Here is an 8,694-nt window from a genome sequence, read left to right as displayed (position 1 = left end):
GGCGGAAGTTGCAGTGAGCTGAGATCGTGCCATTGCATTCCAGCCTGGGCAACAAGAGCAAAACTCTGTCTCAAAAAAAAAAAAAAAAAAAAAGAATTAAATGAATTAGGCCGGGTGCAGTAGCTCATGCCTGTAATCCCAGCATTTTGGGAGGTGGAGGCAGATGGATTGCCTGAGCTCAGGAGTTCAAGACCAGCCTGGGCAACACAGTGAAACCCTGCCTCTACTAAAATACAAAAAAAAACTATCCGGGTGTGGCGGCATCAGCCTGTAGTCCCAGCTACTTGGGAGGCTGAGGCAGGAGAATCGCTTGAACCCGGGAGGTGGAGGCTGCAGTGAGGCAAGATCACACCACTGTACTCCAGCCTGGGCGACACCAAGATTCTGTCTCAAAAAAAAGAAAAAGAAAAAAAAAGCTCAAGGTCTAGCGGCGACACCGGCCTTCTCTCTCTCTCTCTCTCTCTTACTCTCAATAGTTTTTGTGCTGACCCACGTTTCCCTTCTGCCACTTTGCGGCCTGGCAGAAGTTCTACCGTTTTGAAGATCAATTACTTGTAAAAGACACACTTCATTCTAAACACCGACTGATTCTGCAGTAACGGGAAGAAAGCCAGTGCTTCTCTATACTTCTTTTCCTCCCACTGTCTTAAATCCAGTTAAAATAACTTTTTCCAGGGAGTAGATTAGTTAGAAAAATATGTTTGCATTGAAGTAAGGTAGTTCTGATCCCAGCTGGCTCCATCTCAGAACCAGTGGCTTGGATATTCTGCCCAGGGTGGGCTCTGTGGAATGATAATTATTGAAAAATGCAATATGGAGAGTTCCACTTGACAGCTGCTACTTTGAGTTCTAAAAGCCTTTTATTTCCTTTTAAGAAACAGGCAGTGAAATATAGGAAATTAAGGGCTAATTGGATGCACTGCCTTGGCTGAGACCTATGCCTCTGTATTAAATGTCTCCTAGTAGGTCAGCTACTGCTATTTGAAAAATAGGAGTTAATTAATGATCTGTTAAAACTTGACTAGTCCAAGCAGGGCATGATAGCCCACACCTGTAGTCCCAGGTACTCAGGATGCTGAAGCAGGAGGGTGCTTGAGGCTAAGTGTTTGAGGCTGTAGTGGGGTATGATCATGCCAATGCACTCAAACCTGAGCAAAAGAGTGTGACACCATCTCAAAAGCAACAACAACAAAAATCTTTACTAGTCATAAGAAAGAAGAACGAAGTGACCGGGTATGGTGGCTCAAAACTGTAACCCCAGCACTGTGGGAGGCCGAGGCGGGCAGATCACCTGAGGTCAGGAGTTGGAGACCAGCCTGGCCAACATGGTGAAACCCCATCTCTACTAAAAAAACAAAAAAATGAGCCAGGAGTGGTGGTACATGCCTGTAATCCCAGCTACTCGGGAGGCTGAGGCAGGAAAATCGCTTGAACCTGGGAGGTGGAGGTTGCAGTGAGTTGAGATTGCACCATTGCACCCCTGCCTAGGCAACAAGAGTGAAACTCTGTCTCAAAAAAAGAAAAAGGAAAAGAAAATAAGCATTGGCGAGGTTGTGGAGAAATCAGAACCCTTGTGTACTGTTGGATGGAATGTAAACTGGTACAAGTGCTAAGGAAATCAGTACAGTGGTTCTTCAAAAAATTAACAAATAAGGTCGGACACGGTGGCTCACGCCTGTAATCTTAACACTTTGGGAGGCCGAGGCAGGCAGATCATCAGGTCAGGAGATTGAGACCATCCTGGTTAACACGGTGAAACCGTCTCTACTAAAAATACAAAGGAAAAAAAAAAAATTAGCCAGGCGAGGTGGCGGCACCTGTAGTCCCAGCTACTTGGGAGGCTGAGGCAGGAGAATGGCATGAACCCAGGAGGCGGAGCTTGCAGTGAACCGAGATTGCGCCACTGCACTCCAGCCTGGGCGGCAGAGCCAGACTCTGTCTCAAAAAAAAAAAAAAAAAAAAAGACAAATATTCATGATTCCACTAATATGAGGAATCTAAAATAGTCAAATTCACAAAAACAGAGAGTAGGCCAGGCACAGTGGCTCAGGCCTGTAATCCCAGGACTTTGGGAAACCGAGGTGGGTGGATCTCAAGGTCAGCAGTTCAAGACCAGTGTGGCCAACATGGTGAAACCCCATCTCTACTAAAAATACAAAAATTAGCCGGGTGTGGTGGTGGGCGCCTGTAATCCCAGCTACTCAGGAGGCTGAGGCAGAAGAATCACTCGAACCCAAGGTGGAGATTGCAGTGAGCCAACCTTGTGCCACTGCACTCTAGCCTGGGCGACAGAGCAAGACCCTGTCTCAAAAAAAAAAAAAAAAAAAAAAAAAAAAGGCCTGATTTTAGCATGTGCTTGAAGGCACGTTCACAAACAACTAGCAGTATTGGAAGAGTTTAGAATTCATGCAACTCACAGGAGTGTGCTTACGGTTGTAGAGTAATACCTCTGCTATGAAGTGTGAGGTGTGACTTCACCTGTCCCTCTCTCTATCTCAAAGAATTATGCTCAGGATAAAGTATAATTTTAAAAGCCTGGAGCATCTTAGAAGGAAGTTGTTTAATAAATACAGGTGTTTCAATAAGGCTAATTCTATCATTGTGAGACGACTTGAGAAAGTGTCAGCACAGTAGTATTGAAGGCATATACCAGTAGAAGCAAGGGACACCTCACCGGCCACTGAAACAATTTATTTATTTATTTTCACAATGAAAAAATTGATATACAGGGCAGGTCACAGTGGCTCACACCTGTAATCCCAGCGCTTTGGTATGCCAAGATGGGAGGATCACCTGAGGTCAGGAGTTCGAGACCAGCCTGGCCATTGTGGTGAAACCCTATCTCTATTAAAAATACAAAAATTAGCTGGAAATGGTGGTGCACACCTGTAATCCCAGCTACTTGGGAGGCTGAGGCAGCAGAATCTCTTGAACCCAGGAGGCGAAGGTCACGCTGGGCCAAGATGGTGCCACTGCACTCCAGCCTGGACAACAAAGTAAGACCCTATCTCCAAAGAACCCCAAAAAACGTATATAATAGTTGTATATACTTTTGAGGTACATGTGATATTTTCATACCTGTAAACAACGTGTAAATGATCACCTCAGGGTAATTGGTTATCCATTTATTTTTTCTTTTCTTTGTTTAGAAAAAGGGTCTCACTTGTTGCCCAGGCTGGAGTCCAGTGTCGTGATCTCGGCTCACTGCAATCTCTGTCTGCCCGCTGGGTTCCAGGGATTCTCACACCTCAGCTTCCTGAGTAACTGGGACTACGGGTGTGTGCCACCATGCCTGGCTAATTTTTGTATTTTTGGTAGAGATGGGGTTTCACCATGTTGGCCAGGCTAGTCTTGAAATCCTTCCCTCAGGTGATCCACCCACCTCGGCCTCCCACAGTGATGGGACTACAGGCATGAGCCATGGCGCCTGGCCTCTATTCATTTTATCTTTTCATTTTTTTTTTTTTTTAAGATGGAGTTTCACTCTCGTCACCTAGGCTGGAGTGCAATGCCACAATCTCAGCTCACTGCAGCCTCTGCCTCCTGGTTTCAAGCAATTCTCCTGCCTCGGCCTCCTGAGTAGCTGGCATTACAGGTGCCCCGCGACTACTCCCAGCTAATTTTTGTATTTTTAGTAGAGACGGGGTTTCACTATGTTGGCCAGGCTAGTCTCGAACTCCTGACCTCAGGTGATCCACCCGCCTCAGCCTCCCAAAGTGCTGGGACTACAGTCGTGAGCCACTGCTCCCGGCCCATTCATCTTTTCTTTGTGGTGGGAACATTACAATCCTTCTTTTCTAGCTATTTTGAAATACATAATAAACTATGGTTAACTATACTTTCCCTACTATATTGAATACTAAAACTTATTCTTCCATCTCATTGTGTTTTTGTACCTTTTAACCAATTTCTCTTCATCCTCCTCTACTTCCCTTCCCTGCCTCTGGTAGCCACCATTCTACTGTCTGCCACCATGAGATCCACTGTTTTAGCTCCCACATGTGAGTAAGAAGGTGTAATATTTGTCTTTCTGTGCCTGGCTGATTTCACTGAACGCAATGACTTCCAGTTCCATTCATGTTGCTGCAAATGACAGGATTTGTTAATGGCTGAGTGGTATTCCACGGTGAATATTTACTACATTTGCTTTATCCATTCATTCATTGGTGGACACGTGGGTTGATTCTGTATCTTGTCTGCTGTGAATAGGGCTGCAATAAACATGGGAATGCAGACAGCTCTTCTACATAACTGATTTCCTTTCTTTTGGATATAGACCCAGCAGTGGGCTTGCTGGGTCCTATGGTAGTTCTTAGTTTTTTGAGCAACTGCCGTACTGTTTTCCATAGTGACTGTAAGACTTGACTTTCCCACTGACGGGGTGCAGGCGTTCCCTTTTCTCCACATCCTCGCCAACATCAGTTATCTTTCATCTTTTTGTTAACAGCCACTCTAACAGGGGTGAGGTAATATTTCATTGCAGTTCTAATTTACATTTCTATAATTATTAGTGATACTGAGCACTTAAAAAAACTGTTAGTCATTTGTATGTCTTGTTTTAAGAAATGTCTATGCAGGTCTTTGGACCATTTTTAAATAAAATTATTTGGGTATTTTTTGCTTTTGAGTTGCTTGAGTTTTTATATATATGTGTGTATATATATATTTTAGTTACTAATCCCTTGTTGGATGTATAGTTTGCAAGTATTTTCTCCCATTCTGTATGTTGTCTCTTCACTTTATTGCTTGTTTCTTTTGCAGTGCACATGCTTTTTAATGTGATGTAATCCCATTTATCTATTGTTGCTTGTATTGCATGGGTTTTGGGGGGACTTACCTAAAAAATCTTTGTCCAGATCAATGGCGGGTAGCGTTTCCCTTTTTTTTTAAAGAAATCTTTTTTGTAGAGATGGGGTCTAGGGTTTCACTAACTGTCCGGGCTGGTCTTGAATTCCAGGCCTCAAGTGATCCTCCTACCTCAGCCTCCTAAAGTGCTGGGATTACAGGCAAGAGCCCCGACACGATTTTTCTAAATATTAGATCATGTCATCTGCAAACCAGAGTAATCTGACTTCATTCTTTTCAATTTGGATGCCCTTTATTTCTTTCTCTTGCCAAATTGCTCTGGCTGGGACTTCAAGTACTATGTTAAATAAGAGTAGTAAAAGTAGGCATACTTGCCTTATTCAAAAATATTAGTTGGCTGGGCACAGTGGCTCACACCTGTAATCCCAGCACTTTGGGAGGCCAAGGCAGGTGGATCACCTGAGATCAGGAGTTCGAGACCAGCCTGGCCAACATGGTCAAACCCTATCTCTACTAAAAATACACAAAAATTTGGCTGGGCATGGTGGTGGGCACCTGTAATCCCAGCTACTAGGGAGGCTGAGGCAGGAGAATCACTTGAACCTGGGAGACGGAGGTTGCAGTGAGCTGAGATTGTGCCATTGTTCTCCAGCCTGAGCGATAAGAGCGAGACTCTGTCTACAAAAAAAAAAAAAAAAAAAGAAGAAGAAAGAAAGAAAGAGAAAGAAGAAAATCCCAAAAACCAAAACCAAAATCTTAGTGGAAAGACTTTCAATATTTCCCTATTCCGTATAATATTAGCTGTGCGTTTGTCATATATGGCCTTTGTCATGTTGAGGTATGTTCCTTCCATGTCCAAGTTGTTGTTTTTATCATAAAGAGATGTTGAATTTTATGCAATGCTTTTTCAGCCCCTTTTTTTGAGATGCAGTCTCACTGTCACCCAGGCTGAAGTGCTGGGCTGGAGTGCAATGGCACGATCTCTGCTCACTGCAACCTCCACCTTTTGGGTTCAAGCAATTCTCCTGCCTCAGCCTCCTGAGTAGCTGGGATTACAGGTGCCCACTACCACACCCAGGTAATTTTTTTGTATTTTTAGTAGAGACAGGGGTTTCACCATGTTGGCCAGGCTAGTCTTGAACTCCTGACCACCTGCCTCAGCCTCCCAAAGTGCTGGGATTACAGGCGTGAGCTACCACACCTAGGCTTTCAGCAACTTTTGAAATAAAAAATCTAACAATATTCCTCAAGGAACTAGAAAAAGCAACAAAAAGCGAAACCCAAAATTAGGAGGAGGAAAAAAACAATAAAGATCAGTGTAGTGGCCGGGCGCAGTGGGTGGCTCACGCCTGTAATCCCAACACTTTGGGAGCCCAAGGCAGGCGGATCACCTGAGGTGTTGGAATAAATTGAAATCAGGTTGATAAAATGAAAAAATAAAAATAAATTTAGAAATACATATTCTAAAAAAAATAAATTATTGCCCACCCTTTCTCAGAAAGTTACAGAATAATGTCTCCATCAAAATGTAAAAGGAAACCTAGAAAGAGGAAGATGCAGGATTTAGGAAACAAGATCCAACACAGAGGAAAGGTAAATGAAATTCCTGGGTGAGGAGTATAAATCTTGGGAAGGCAGGATTCACCAGGCCAGAAGACTATCAGTCCAAAGTAGAGAGGTTGAAGAGCTCCAGGTGGAATAGCTACACTGAGAAATTCTAGATCGTAAGAGGTAAAGGAAATATCTTAAATGAAAATATCTACTATGAAAACTAAAAAAAGTATAATTATATTCTTTTCACATACAAAGTATCAGGTTATATAAAAAGCAACAGGAATTAGAATGGCATTGGACTTACCCAGTGTAGCAAAGATAAAAAACACTAAAGCAATACCTTCAAAATTCATTAAGAATGTGTTCATATATTTGTGTAAAAAGAAACATTTTAATTTTCTAATTTAATCGGTGAAATGATGTTATACTTGTTTTAATATATATATATTACTTTTATTGAAGTTAAACCTTTTTTCATATTTATTGTATTTCTCCTTTTGTGAAATATTCACTCATTTATTTTTCTTTGAAGTTAATATATGAACTCTCTTACCATATATGGTAATAATATTTACCTTTCTTCTTGTTTAAAGTTTTGTTAGTATGGGTGACAAAGCATGACTCCGTATCTAAACAAAAAAAAAAAAATCTGGGCACAGTGACATGGGCCCGTGGTTCCACCTACTTAGGAGGCTAAGGCAGGAGGATCCCTTAAGCCCAGAAGTTCAAGGGTGCAGTGAGCTATGATCATGCCACTGCATTCCAGCCTGGGCAGCAGAATGAGACCCTATCTCCAAAAAAAAAAAAAAAGTGTTTTTTTTTTTTTACATAAGTTTAAACAGTTTTATGTAGGTAGTTACGTTTATCCATTTACTTTATGATTTATTGCTCAATTTTTATACATAGAAGACCCTTTTCCTTTCTGAGGTTGGACTATCAATCAATCATCTATCCATCCATCCATCCATCCATCCATCCATCCATCCATCCATCCATCCATCTTTTTCCGAGATGGAGTCTTGCTCTGTCGCCCAGGCTGGAGTGCAGAGGCGCCATCTCGGCTCACCGCAACCTCCGCCTCCCGGGTTCCAGCGATTCTTCTGCCTCAGCCTCCCGAGGAGCTGGGATTACATGCGCCGCTACCACGCTCGGTTTATTTTTTGTATTTTTAGTAGAGACAGGGGTTTCACCAAGTTGACCAGGCTGGTCTCGAACTCCTGACCTCATGATCCGCCCGCCTCGGCCTCCCAAAGTGCGGGGTTTACAGCCTGAGCCGCCGCGCCGGCCCCAGGAGCATTCTCGAGAGGGCCTCGCCAAGCCGCACTTCTCCATTTCCCCGCAGTCGTCGCTAACCGAAGTTGCCATCCGGTGACGACTGGATGTGCGCGGCGGTGGTGAGGGGCCTCCGGAACCACCAGGTCCACCGCTGCCTCGGCCCGGGCGGAATCTGGGAAGGTCTCTGACAACCATTCTGCCTAAGATCTTCCCAATTGTGCACGGGTGGGCCCCGCATCCTAACGGGCGCCGGGCATGTGAAGTGTGAACCACGCCGGCCTCACTTGCCCCTGAAGGCCTGACGAAACCCCCGAGCCCACCAGGGGACAGCAGAGATCCGACGGCCGCGGACCGAGGGAAGCTGGAGGGAAGTAGGAGGCAGAGCGCGCGCAGGGAAGGGGCAGGCCGAGCGGCTCAGCACGTAGACGCCAGCGCGGCGCCTCCAGGTTGCTTTACGGCTGCCGCAGACGGCTTTGCGGCTCTTTTCCCCTCCTACTTGATTTACGGTTCCTCCTCCGGTCTGTCTGTTTTTGCGGTCCGGCGCTGGGCGTGGGTTGGGACCTGCTTCCCACAGACCCTCGCACACCCTTCCCATTCTCCTCTGCGCGGCTTCCATCTAAGCGCTCTTCCCCTTGTCCGTAGCCTAGATCGAGCTCCCTGCGTGCACCGCGCGCTGCCGGAGGCGCGTAAGTGGGGGAGGAGGGCGGCTTCCCCCCGGGGTGGTTCTGGCGGTGGGTGTGGAGCGTGGCAAGGCTCAGCTTCCGAGTCGAGAACCTGGGGCTGCGGTGGAGCTGATCCTGAGGTCTCAGCCTAGAGATGCTGAGTCCAGAGGCCTGTTCTCGTTCACCGGCGCAGTGAGGGGCTCAGTACCGGGGCTTCCCGAGAGATGGGCAGGAAGGCGGGGTACGGGAAACCGGGCACCAGCGCGCCGGGACCCCACTGCGGTGCGGACAGCCGGGTGTCCGTGGTGGCGCTCCCCTGGAGACGCTGCCCGGAGACAGGCGTGGGGAAGCTGAAGTTGGTGTTAACAGCTAAACGAAGTTGAGTTGCAGGGAGAGG

General features: G+C 45.7%; 1 protein-coding gene across 4 annotated transcripts in view; it reads left to right on the top strand.

Moving 5' to 3' along the window:
* The first annotated feature begins 8,096 nt into the window (after window positions 1–8,096).
* RAD52 (RAD52 homolog, DNA repair protein) overlaps window positions 8,097–8,694 on the top strand; it is a 35,500-nt gene continuing 34,902 nt past the window's right edge. The window contains exon 1 of one of the 4 annotated variants that reach the window (XR_004229152.1): window positions 8,097–8,321. The gene's annotated coding sequence lies outside the window, so the exon portion shown is untranslated. The other 3 variants (XM_031936255.1, XM_023182985.3, XM_031936257.1) reach the window with 3 other exon arrangements.

The sequence above is a fragment of the Piliocolobus tephrosceles genome, chromosome 10, assembly GCF_002776525.5.
Source record: "Piliocolobus tephrosceles isolate RC106 chromosome 10, ASM277652v3, whole genome shotgun sequence".
Classification (NCBI taxonomy): Eukaryota; Metazoa; Chordata; class Mammalia; order Primates; family Cercopithecidae; genus Piliocolobus; species Piliocolobus tephrosceles.
Note: the sequence above shows the minus strand (reverse complement) of the source record. Positions and strands in the feature narration are given on the sequence as shown.